A 10,875-nucleotide genomic window follows, 5' to 3' on the forward strand; every position below is an offset into this window, starting at 1 on the left:
ATGGAGTGCTTCCCTAAGCAAGCTGGAGACTCTGGATTCGATCCCCAATCCAGCAAAGATAAGTCAATAAAATAAGATAATCCAGGAGTGGTGGTGGCTCATGCTTGTAGTCCCAACCCTGAGGAAGCTGGGTCAGGAGGATCAGACAGCAGTTCCAGATCAGATCACCATCGTGGGCTCCATCCATAGTGAGTTCCGGGCTAGTCTGGGCTACAGAATGGGACCCTGTTTCCTAAATGTGTTTGTTTATTGATTATTTGTTGTTTAATTAATTAAAAATAACTGTTTAGACTTAAAATGCTAGTTCTTATTTGTAATCAGAGAATAGCAAATTCAGGCTACAATGAGTACTGTGTTTGCTTTATCAGATCGGCAAGTGTCAGGCTGTTAACAGAGGCGGCTGCTGTGGGGCAACAGGCTGAGGCATGTGGACCCTGAACAGAGTATAAGCCAGCTCAGCTTCTTCTTTTTTTTTTTTTTTTTTTTTTTTTTTTTTGGTTTTTCGAGACAGGGTTTCTCTGTATAGCCCTGGCTGTCCTGGAACTCACTCTGTAGACCAGGCTGGACTCAAACTCAAAAATCCACCTGCCTCTGCCTCCCAAGTGCTGGGATTAAAAGTGTGTGCCACCACCACCCCCAGCTCCAGCTCAGCTTCTTTATTTGGTATTATTTTTCAAAATGATAAATAGCAACACCTTAAGACCTAACAGTTATACTTAGAGATGCACACTCATTCCATTAGATAGACATCTATGCAAAATGACACTACATAATGACATCATAACGTCTTTAGAAACCATGAAAAGACAAAAAATAAAAGAAAGAAAAAACAAAAGAAATTGGCAAACTTGTGTAAAAGTTCCAAATAGGAAATATTTTAGGATTCTGGCCAGTGTGGTGGTTCAAGCTATAATGCCAGCACTCTGGATTATTATAGGAAGTCCAAGTCCAAGGCTAGCTTGGACAACATAGTGAGTCCTCAGCTACCCTGACCACCAGAGTGAGACTCCATCTCAAAAATAAATAAATAAAGATAGAAATAAAAGTCTGGGTAAGGAGATGGCCCCGTGCGTAGAGCGCTTGCTGAGTGAGCGTGGCAACCTCAGTTCAGTCCCCACAGATTCTTTGGGAAGGCAGACAGAAGCAGAGAGCCCAAGTCCACAAAGCTGGCCTCTGACCCCCACACTCCCACCACGTGGCACGTGTGATGGTGACTAGACAAAATTTTAGGATTTGTGGGCTATAAGATCTTAGTGACAAGTGTAAGAAACAGCCTTGTCCCCAGAAAGCACCTTGACTGCAAGAAAATGAGTATTACAGGGCTGACAGGAAGGAAATCAGAGCCTAAAAGGGGTATGGGGGTGGAGGGGTTGTCACTACTGACAGGCCATGGATTCTTTTTTTTTTTTTTATCCTTTGTACACAACCCGTTTACACATAAATATTTTAATAACAGTATTTGAGTCAGGGGAGTGAAATGGGAACAAAGAGCAGCCACACAGCTCTGTATCAGCTGCACGATGAGATCTAGGATGGGATGAGTTACTGTCAGGAGACTCTTCTTAAAACTGTTCTGAAGGAAGCCTGGTGTGATAGTGTACACCTGTAATCCCAGCACTTGAGAGGTGGGGGCAGGTCGGTCAGGAGGAGTCTAATACCATCCTTGGCTATATAACAAGTTTAAGTTCAGCCTAAGCCACATAAGACCCTGTCACAAAAGGAGGGGCAGGGGCTGAGGTGGAAGGAAAGTAACTGTTGCTGAACACACCATGCACTTCCGAAACAGGAGTCAAAGGCCTCCGAGCTGACCCAAATACCTCCTCCCGAGGGCTCTCAGAAGGCTCCATGTAAGCTTGGAAAGTAAGAAGTAACCAACAGTCCTGCCCAGCTATGATGCCTCTGAACCACAGCAATGACCAACATGGCATGGTAGCCTATGGATACAGAGGCACACATACCGTAGTGGTGACCAGCAGTTCTCTATTTGGACTTAAGACCTACTCAACGAGAATGAAGCCATGCCTGTTACTGACAATATCGCCAACTGCTTGGTGCTAGTGGAGTCATGGATCTTGAAAGGGACTCTACAACCACTTTACTAAACCAGCCTTATCTCTCATTGCATTCTAAACATTTGTCCTTATATGCACGTATAAGGGTCGTCATCTCTGCTTGGCAATGAAACTTCTCTTTTCGACAGATGGAGAGCATTACAAAAGACCATAGCCAAACAAAATGCAGACTTGTGGAGCCCAGTCCCTATGGATACAAATATAAAACACCCCCACACCTAAGGCTAGGGCAACATGTCAGAAGACGAGTGGAAAGATGCTCAGAGACAGAGAGGACAGGCAGTTTGCTGTGAGATTGTGTCTCCTAGGAATGTCATAAGCTATACCCATAAATTCTCACCAATGAGACTTCCTAAACTTGAGCTGAACAAGGACCCAGGAAAGCCCATGAGGCCTCAACCCTACACTAAAGAACTACAGGCCACTAAGAAAAGCCAGAGTGGGAGGAATAGTCATCTCCAGGCAAGAGCAGACCAATTGGTCATCCAGTACCAAAAAATCAGCACTGAAAACATGTGTGAGTGACACCACAGAGACAGAGCAGGCTATATAGCTAGGGATACACATGTACACGTGTACACACGCACATGCACACACATGTAACAACAATTAATGAAAGAAGAGGCTATGAATTGGGAAAAGAACAAGGAGGGGTATAGGGAAGGTTTAGAGGGAGGAAAGGAAATGAGAAAATGTAATTATAATCTCAAAAAAGAAAAGAGAACCATATAGCAAAAAAAAAAAAAAATAAGTGCAGTTTGCTGTATGCAGATTTAAAGCAACTTTAAAATAACACGGAAAATGTAAGCTAGAGAAAATCAACATCAGTGCAAAAGGCTTAGGACTAAAAATCCAGTCCCAGTTCAGGGCTGAGTACAAAAGGTTACAGGGTGGCTCTCATAAAGCCATCAACAAGATGCCTTACTGGGAACACAAAACTAAATGACTCTTCAACTGGTTAAAAAAAAACAACAACAAAAAAAAGAGGAGGCCTGAAGAGAAGATGGCTCAACTGTTGCTAGCACTGGTTGCTCTGACAGAGGACCAGGGTTCGATTTCCAGCACCCACATGGTGGCTCACAACCACCTGTAACTCCAGTTTCAGGGGATCCAACACCACCTTGGCCTCTGGCCTCTGAGGCAATGCATGCAAGCAAAGCACTGATTCACATAAACTAAAAATAAAAGTCCTGCTCCAAGGGAAAGACATCCGTCACTTTCAACAACAACACTCATGGCAAAGCACTTGGCACACTGGGAGTGACGGGAACTTCCTCAGAGGTCCTAGACACCTATAAACAGGCATAGCTGATATCATCACGAAGTGGGCATGACAGGAACAAAACAGGGATTTCGGCTCGGCCACTTCCTCTAAAAGGATATAAAAAAATGGGAACTTGGACAATCAGGTCAGAACCAGAAAACATATCCAGGTAGAAGAGAAGGAAGTAAAATTACCACTATGGCTATTCACAGATTGAATGATCTTGTACCTAGAAAAGTCTAAAGAACCCATACACAAAAACTAACTATGAAAGCTCATGGATGTGGTGAACAAGGCTGCAGACCACAAAGATTACTATACACGAATCTCTCTTACTATACACGAATCCCTCGTGCCATAGCATACTTGCTGAGATCTAAGAATAACACTTTAGGAGGTTGGCTCTTTCTTTCCAGTAAGTAGGTTGTGGGGATCGAACCCAAGGAATCAGATTTTACCCATCTCAACAGTCTAAACACTGGCACTTCATTTATTTACTTATTTATTGTGTTTATAGTATGTTGGTAAAGATCAAACCTAGATCCTTAAACTTATTCTAAACCAACACTATCTCTGAGCTTTATGAACTGTATTCCTAGTGGCCCTCCCCATTTAACGCTGGAATCTTTGGGGGTAGGGAGTAGTATAGGAAGAATTTTTATTACCAAAATAAGATGTGATAATAGTACCAAGCATGGAGCTCAGCGGGAGAGCGTTTGTCTAACACGCATTAACTCCCGGGCTCAATTTCCAGCACTGAGTCAGTTGAGGTGTCCACATCTATCTATGCTCCTGCTCCAGAGGTAGAAGCAAGAGCATCAGAAGTTGCAGATCTTCTTTGGCTACATAACAAATACATGACCAACCTGAGCCACATGGCACCTTGTCTCAGAAAGGGAAGAGGGAATTGGGGAAAGGGAGAAAGTGTGAGGATCTGAAGAAGCCCTGAATGGATGCCTAACGAGCAGATGAGGTCCTAAGTCTATTGCTTGATATGGGTCCAGCCATGTCAAGGGCTCCCAATGCCTCTGACCCTGGGGAGTGCCAAAACTTTCCCCTGGACTGAGAGGGATAGGAAAACCTTCCTCTAGTCTGAGTGCAAATGTTGGCAGTGTCTTCCAAACCTAGCAACTGCTGATTACTCCTTCCAGGTGAGGGCAACCTGAGACAGCTCTCCTCTTCTACCGAGATTAGCTAACTCCCTCCTCTGGTACCATGCTGAGGTTCCAAATTGGTGAGGGGTTGGTGCTGCTCCACCAGAGTGAGCACAGCGCAACCAACCCCAGCTTTCCTGTCTATGTCTGTGTGTCCATTCTTCATTCCTCTGTCACCCCAATCAGGTCAAGTTCAAAACCATGCAAGCTGGAGAGAAGGGAGAAGGAAGGAGTCACAAATGACTTATTATGGTAGCTTGACTGATGTTAATAATGCTTCTCATAGGCAGCTCATTGAATGCACAAAACTCTGAAGACATCAGGACGCTAAAGCTGAAGTGATAGTTACAACTGAGAAGCAGGTGCACAGTTTCCTCTCTTGTTGAAATCTGGGCTGAAGAAAAGCAGGAGTCCAGTTTGGGTGAAGACTGCTTTCATATGGAAATGTTTCTAATTCTTCTGCTTCCCCTTCCAGAATAGCTCCAGGCTCCAACAAAAACAAAGAAATCAAAATAAGCAACCTATTGAGTTCACGTGACCCGCAAGGCTATAATCTTATCTCACTGTCTTTACCATTGGATGTTTTAAACTAATTACCTTACATCACAGCTTTTCCTCACTCCTCTCCTCCCAGTCCTTCCCTCTTGCCTCCCCTCCCCCACACCCATCCCTCCTCCCTTTCTCAGAAAAGGCAAGGCCTCTACCATAGGACTTTTTAAAAGCTTAACTTCAGGCTGGGAGTGTGCCTCAGTGGCAGAGTGTTTTTCTAGTGTGCATGAGGCTCTGAGTCTGATTCCTAGTACCACACAAAGTAAATGTAATGATATAACACTCACATGTCACAAATCAAGCAGTCACTAGATAGTTTTCTCCCAACAGAAGTTTGCAACCAAATTGGGCTTAATCTTCTTTTAAATGCAAGAAGAAATCTCCAAGATGAGTGCTTGTTCTGTGATATGTGAAAAACTCTCCCTTCCAGCACAGGGCCCAAGCACTACATCAGAAATTGGCTAAGGATGAAGATAGCCAGTTAGCACAACCCTAAGAAAGCGAGTTCTTGCCAAAGTCTGGCTTTGTTTTGTTTGTTGGATTCTATGTGGTCCAGCCTGACCTTGAAATCTTTGTGTAGTCCAGGTTGGCCCAGAACTTGTTTCTCATATGCCTGCCTCCTGAGTGCTGGGGCCACCAAGCCTGACTCCATGTCTGATCTTTAGCTAAACCCAAATCTCAAAACAGGTCTTAGGTCATCCTTCCCAACAAGAATGCCACATGGTACCAACACAGATGAGCATGACATAATCCTCTGAGCTTGTGGGTGGGCACATCCATAGTGAGGTTTGTCGGTGCTCATGCTGGGATCGAGAAAGAGTCTGTCAGATGGCTGGGTACAGCTCAGTGGTAGAATCTCTGTTTAGCATTGGAAAGAGCCTGGTTCAATCCCTAGCAGTGAAGAAAGAAAAAAAAGAATCCTTCTCATTTTCTAAGCTTTAGACTAGTACAAGCTACTATTTACCTAGTAAACAATGATCAAAGTTCACTGTACGCCAGACAAAAGTAGGTGAAGCCACCCTGCTGAGTTCACATCGTGGAACTTAAAGTGAAACAAGATGGTATGTACTTATCAAGGACATGTTTTACAATCAGAGTTCTCTAAAATCCATAACACTGTGCTTAGCATGCATCAGACACTGGGATCAGTCTCAATCAAGACTATACACACACTGCACACACACAGCATACAGACAGACGTGCATACACATAGCCAGATCCAGCCTGAGCTGAAGAGATATTTTAGGACTGGGGTATATAACTCAGGGATAGGGTGTTGTCCTGGCATGCATGGAGTTCTGGTATAATCTCAAGTACTGAAAAATAGGGACATATATATATTCACATAATCACATACTGAAAAATAGAATATTTATGTATATGTATATGTATGTATATTTATATGATGGAGAGAAGAATGGCTCAGCAGTGACAAGCACTGGCTGCTCTTCCAGAGAGCTTGAACTCCTGAGACTCTGCCTCAATAAACAAAATTAAATGCATACATATATAGCATATTTATTCATGCATATTTACTCTACCTATACATTTCTTTAGAAGGAGATGGCACCACATGTCTACATTTTCAGCATCCTGGGAGCTTATAGGACATAGTAAATTTGAGGCTGTCTTGAGCTTAGGTCTTATATGAATACAGAAGAATGAAAATCAACAATTCACACACAAAAATTAATAATAGCCAAAAGCTGGACCAACTCCTAAAAGGGGTTGAATACTGACACAGGCTAAAACATGGGTGAACCCTGAAAACATTATCCTCAGTGGGAGATGCCAGCCACAACGCCTCAGTGGCACAGACCTGTGATCCCGGCGCTCACAGGCTGGGGAGAGAGGATTGCAAAAGACAGCAGCCCAGCCCTAAAAAATAGTGTCTTCGGCTGAGGCTGGGACTGGTTCTTGTGGGTTTGCATGCATTATATGTATACATGTGTATATGTACATTTGTTGTTCTAGGGATTGATATCACTGTTTAGTGTATGCTAAGCATGGTTTTTGTTTGTGCTTATTTTGTCTTATTGATTTTCCAAGATAGGGTTTCTCTGTGTAGCCCTGGCTGTTTTGGAATTCACTCTGTAGACCAGGCTGGCCTTGAATTCAGAAATCCACCTGCCTCTGCCTCCCAAGTGCTGGGATTAAATGTGTGAGCCACCACTGCCTGGTATAAGCATTTGCTTTAATAAATTTTAGAGAAAATTTAGGGTATAGCACTTATATGAAATGTCCAGAACTATCTAAAGGGATGGCTCAGTTGCTAAAGCACTTGTCACTTTTATAGAGGACTCAGGTTTAGTTCCTAGTGGCTACACTGTATCGTAGTTTTTGCCTCTCCACTTTAAGGGGAGGGGATTTGGAGTAGGGGGTGGGTCTACCAGCCCCTCCCAGATTCCCTTGGATCCACGGATAAAAGCAACACACACACACACACACACACACACACACACACACACACACACACCAGTTAATCTTAAAATGTCTTTGCTAACTCAATGACTGGGCACTCCTGAACCTCCCCTGCCACCACTGGCATAATCAGACAGAGCAGCCATTGGTCACTCTGCCTGAAAACTCACATGGCTGGTTGGCTTTAACTCCTGCTGCTACTCCTCCTTCTTTTCCTGTTCTGATTCTCCCTGCGTCCTCCAGTGCAACTTTAAGTGTCCTGCCCCGTCCTCAGTCATTAGTTGCTGGCATCTTTATTTATCGATCAAGAAACAATTGGGGAACAGGATCTTAACATGAGAACTACCAGATACGCCACACGGTGGTTTGCTACCCTCTTTACTCAAGTTCTGGAAGATCAGACAACTTCTGACTTCTATAAGCACCAATCACAAAAATGTGGTGCACATAATCTACATGCAGGCAAAACATTCACATTCATAAAATTAAATTTAAAAAAGGAAAGAAATGTCCAGATCTGGTAAACCTATAAAGACAGAAGACAACTTCACAATTACCCAGGGCTGGAATTAAAGGAGAAGAAAGAATGCAAGGCTTTGGCTTTTTTTTTTTTTCAATTTAATTTATTTTTTTTTAATCTTGAAGAGTAAAGATTTTTAATTCAAAAGTGCTAATAATTTTAATTTACAACCTTGTGAGTATATATTGTGCAACAGTTTCTTCCAAAACTAAAACATTCCGGCTTATAGGAAGCTCCTTAAACAAAGGTAAAGAACTTTTGCATTTTATTTACATAAATTCAAAATGTTGTAGGAACTAGCTTCAGGAAGTCCCTGAAATGAACCAGATTCACTAGGCTCCTCCCTGCCAGAGTAAGTGATAAAGGCTGAGAGTCACTCTCAGATGGAAGAAAGCTAAGTCACAAAGACTCAAATGCCCAGTCCCGGCATGGTCTAGGAGGTATGACATAGTTCCTGTCAATGCAGCATCATCAGTCCATTGATCCCTGTGATCCCCATAAATGTTGATGGCTCTCGTTGACCCAAATGTTGACCCAAAGCTGGTCTGCTGTCTTTACTACACTACTTTCAATCTTTCTTTTTGGGGAATATACTTCCTCCATTACTCAGAGCTAATCACGCCATAGTAACTGAAACAGATGTGGTTCTCAGGAATGAGGAATGGAGGTGGTCATGAGACTGTGGCGGATGAGGAGCAGGCACTCTGCTTGGCCTTTAGGGACACAGGAAAGGATCTAGACAACGTAACCACAGAGGCCATAAAAGCCTACATGGTCCTTTGTAGACACAGTTCATTGCCAGACTGGCCTTGAATGTGGAATCATGAGGAGATACATGTACCCTCTGGTCCTAAGACTGCTGAATTAATTAGCCAGGGTGAACTCGGGGAGAGCAAGGATAGAGTTAAAGTGGTCTCAGGAAGAAAAGGTCCAGAGAGAAAAAAATAGATTATATATGATTTAGGAATAAATAGTATCAGAAGGAGAGTACATGCGGCTGAGGAATTGCTAGGATGAGGAAATGAAGATTAAAGAAACGATGATGTAGAAACATATGAAAAGTTAGTGCTCTATTCTAGCCATTTGCAGAATTGGAGATGATAATGCTTGAGAAGATAATAAAGAGAGCTAACCATTTTATTTACATAAATTCAAAACTTTGTGAGGAGTCATTTTAATTTTAGTGGTCTGTTACTTTTCTGTTCTCACATGAAAAGAGTTTCTAAAGACTGCTGTCTGCTGTACCAGGAAACTGCAAGAGCTACCTGTGAAGAGCAGGCTATGTACACGTGTAAGGAAATGTGCTTTTGCTTTGAATTTAGTTTCTGCTTTAAGGCAACAGGGACTATTGATCTGAGTTTTATAGAATTTATGAAAATCTAAGAATGTTTGATGATTATTAACAATGATCAAAGTCTTGATAATGTAGCATTAGTAAATGAAAAACTGGGTTCAGGTTCTCTCTGGTTATTAAGCTGAAGAACAATTAAGCTGAAGAATTATTAAACTGAAGAATAAAAAATACTGAGAACTTTCAGGGAACAGAGAGAGTACCTGAATCAGCAGCTTGCATCTACTCCTGACTCTGAGTCCTTATTGAATAAGCACTGTTCCCATTCCTGACTTTCTCAGGACCCTCCTCATGCTGATGCAGGACTTTGGCACTCAAAGAGCAGACCAGCTGCCTGGCAGAAGCGGAAACTAGCCAAGCTGCCTGGGCAGAGGTCTAGACCAACCGTGTCACTTGGAAAGAACACTCTCCAATCTGTTGAGCTGCCTACGGGCTGTGGAGTGTGTTCCAGGTTCCCAACTGTTGTGAGCTGTCACCTATTCTAAGGTGGATTTTGGTGATGTCTTTGAGTCATTTCTGCTACCGTAACTAACCTCTTAGCCATATTCCTGTAAGCAACCCCAATAAAGTTCATTGGTTCACCAAGTTGGATTCTGGCAGTGTCTTTCATGGGCTCCCTAGCTACTGGAAGTAGACATACATGTTGTGTCTCCCAGGAAACATTGTGTCACACAACAGTATATTAGAGCTCTTGAAGTATACATTATACAAGGCTGAATACTATGTGAGTTACATTTTAATAAAAGTAACTATAGTTTTTAGCTGGTCCTCGGAGCACAAGTCTACCCTTTCTGTTGCTTCAGAGCCTGAGGCAGATTAAAAGTTCAGGACCTACCTGGGATATAGTGTGTTCACAGCCTGGGCAACTTAGTGAGAGGCCCAAGGTTCAAGCCTTGAGACTGAAAATGAAGAGAAGAGGAAGAAGAAGAAAAGCACTGTGCCTCACATGACTCATAACGAGTGCAAGGTCATGTTCAGCTGCATAGCAAGCCCCCTGCTCAGTGAATGCCCTTCTTCCTGCAGAGGAAAGGCTCCTGGCGGCCCTCAGCAGCTGTATGCCAACAGTGATGCCCAGTTACCTCACCCAGACTCATTCAATCACTGAGTCATTCAGCAAACACTCTGAGCATGTGGTCAATGCAGTAATAAGAAGCGGTAACATTGGTACCTTAACCATCCACCACCAGGCCCCTCCCCCAGAGCAATTACATCACAATCCCTGGGTGAAACCTAAGCACCTATATTTTTTTTTTCTTAAAGCAACTGCACAACCAATGTAAGAACCACTAGACAGACTCGCTGAGAGAGGAAAGACCTTGGCCTTGGGATCCAGAGCTGATAGCAAGCAAAGGGAGGGCTGTTCTTCTACAATCTGATCTTTAGACAGGCCAGTGAATGGTAATTCCTCAGCCTGGGAAGTTCTTGTCCCCAGCATCAGGACATCATGGTATTACACTCAAGATTTGATTAGGTTGTCCATGGACCCTATTACACTAGCCATAGTAAGCAAGCAGTCAAAAAAAAAAAAACCTTAAGATTGTGTG

General features: G+C 43.1%; 1 long non-coding RNA gene across 2 annotated transcripts; it reads right to left on the minus strand.

Annotated features, from left to right (window-relative positions):
* Window positions 1-3,829: 3,829 nt before the first annotated feature.
* On the minus strand, window positions 3,830-10,517 carry LOC116100596. 2 transcript variants are annotated; one of them, XR_004122665.1, is made up of 3 exons: window positions 10,167-10,517; window positions 5,767-5,930; window positions 3,830-4,977 (listed from the first exon to the last, which is right to left on the minus strand). It is a non-coding gene; the product is annotated as an uncharacterized LOC116100596 (long non-coding RNA). The 2 variants fall into 2 exon arrangements; XR_004122664.1 differs by having other exon boundaries at window positions 5,771-5,930; window positions 10,167-10,515.
* Between the last annotated feature and the right edge of the window lie 358 nt (window positions 10,518-10,875).

Source organism: Mastomys coucha, unplaced genomic scaffold (genome assembly GCF_008632895.1).
Source record: "Mastomys coucha isolate ucsf_1 unplaced genomic scaffold, UCSF_Mcou_1 pScaffold21, whole genome shotgun sequence".
NCBI lineage: Eukaryota > Metazoa > Chordata > Mammalia > Rodentia > Muridae > Mastomys > Mastomys coucha.